The sequence below is a fragment of the Sorex araneus genome, chromosome 2 (genome assembly GCF_027595985.1).
Source record: "Sorex araneus isolate mSorAra2 chromosome 2, mSorAra2.pri, whole genome shotgun sequence".
Classification (NCBI taxonomy): domain Eukaryota; kingdom Metazoa; phylum Chordata; class Mammalia; order Eulipotyphla; family Soricidae; genus Sorex; species Sorex araneus.
The window spans coordinates 68,697,480-68,699,770 of NC_073303.1; positions in this window are offsets into that span (position 1 = coordinate 68,697,480).

Here is a 2,291-nt window from a genome sequence, read left to right on the forward strand (position 1 = left end):
TATTGAATGTAATCAAGTAAAGTGAAAGTAAAGTGAAATTTATCAGCTACACAAGTGGGGTGAGGGACTGGGGAAGTGGAGGGTTTGGGGGAGGTAAACTGTGATTCTTGATGGTGGAATATGTGCACTGGTGAAGAGATGGGTGTTCGAGCATTGTATAACTAAGACTTAAACCTGAAAGCTCTGTAACTTTCCACGTGGTAATTCAATTAAAAAATTTTTTAAAAATAAATAAAAAAAGAGTGATCCCTAGCGCAAAGCCAGGAGGAAAGTCAGGTGTGACCCCAAAACAAAAATAAAAGCAAAATGGGGCCAGAGAAATAGCACAGTAGGCAGGGCACTTGCCTTGCACATAGTCAACCCAGGTTCAATCCCCAGAATCCCACACAGTCCCCTGAGCATAAAAGGATGATTTCTGAGTGCAGAGCCAGAAGTTAGCCCTGAGCATTGCCAGTGACCCAAAACCCAAACCTTTTCCCCGAAAAAAAAAAAAAGAAACGCCAAAAAAAAACCCAAAAACCAAAATTATTTTGCTTGACTATAAAAACAACCCCCCCAGAGTCTCAGGCCAGGAGCAATACCAGCATGCGCCCTACCGAGATTTGACCCAAGTGGCCACAGTTTTGTGCGGCCACTTTGCTGCTGATAGACCACGATCCGGAGGCCAGCTAGACTACTTTTGGTCCCAGCAACTGCTTGCAGCCATGTCTCTAGACTGTGAACTAAGCCATTGCCCCATGCTGCCCCAGGAAGGGAAATGATGCAATTTCGAACATAAATCTCCTTGGACTTAATTACTAAAATAGTAAAATACAGAAATCCTAAACCGACTTCATATCTCGTCATTCTCAGCAATGGAAAACTAATTATCAAATGCTTCCTTGTCAGTAGGGCTGTTTGTTTGGGGGGAAATTCCAACAACAGTAGTGAGTTTTGTGTTGAAATATGAAATGTAATCAAGATAAAGAGAAAATGAAGTGAAAATTATCAGCTATGCAGGCGGGGTTGGGAGGTGGAGGAGTGGGAGGCATACTGGGGTTTTTGGTGGTGGAATATGGGCACTGGTGAAGGGACGGGTGTTTGAGCATTGTATAAGCATTGTATAACTGAGACATAAGCCTGAGAACTTTGTAACTTTCCACTTGGCGATTCAATAAAATAGATAATTTAAAAAAAACCAAAGAACTTCAAATGGTATTATGACTGAGTATCAAAAATTATACTTTATTGGATGGCTACTGAATTATAGAAACTCATGCCGGCAGTACTCAAGAGCACTTACAGCCTCTGAACACTCAAAGACCTGGATTTAAATTTGAAGCTAGTACGTGCTAGCTGGCAGGTTATTTATCTCTCTGATTCATAGTTTCGTTCTTTTAAGTTTTTGAGTCACATCCTGGTGGTGCTTAGGGGTGACTCCTGACGCTGCACTTAGGAATCACTTCTGGTGGTGCTTGGGAGACCATAAGGGATGCAAGAAATTGAACCCAGGTCAGCTGCATGCAAGGCAAGCATCTGTGAAATGTACTAAAATAAATACTACACAAGGTTTGCATAGTGATTAAGATAATATTTATTAGATCCTTAGCAGGAAACTTGGCAAAAAAAGTTCTAAATAGATGGCCAGCAACATCAAATTAAGAAGATTCTGCATTGCCGTAGAAACAATGACCAGTGCTACTATTAGCACTCAGTATCAATGGCTCGTGGTCGCAGGCAATTTAAAAATTAGCGATAATTACACGTCAAACTGGGGCTCAAACTGGGGTTGGCCACAAGCAAAGCAGATGTCTCACCTCCTGTGCTTTCTCTCCAGAGAGGCAAACTGAGCTGTGACAGAAACCCCAATGGTTCACAAAGCCAAAAACATTTACCACTTTACAGAAAAAGCTGTCTGGCCACTGAGCTAAGGACAAGTTTTACTAGAAAGCAATATAGATGGTGTTTTAATAATTTTGAAGTCGAGGCCTTCCTAAGCACACCACAAAGCATAATGTAGCTGCTAAAAGTAGAACCTTACCCAACCAGATGAGAAAGGGGTTCCTGGCAGGAAGTCCTGGTAGGAGAGGAAGGGAGGAAGGCTGTTGGTGGAAGAAGCCCAGGCTGCCTCTGGGGTGAAGGGTGGAGAGCTAGAGATAGAGGAAGCAAGCACGCAGGGGCTCGAGGGATAGCACAGAGGGGAAAGTGTTTGCCGTGCATGTGGCCAACCTGAATTTGATCCCCGGGCCACCATATGGTGCCCAAGGAGTGATGTCTGAAAGCAGAGCCTGGGATAAGCCCTGAGCATAGCT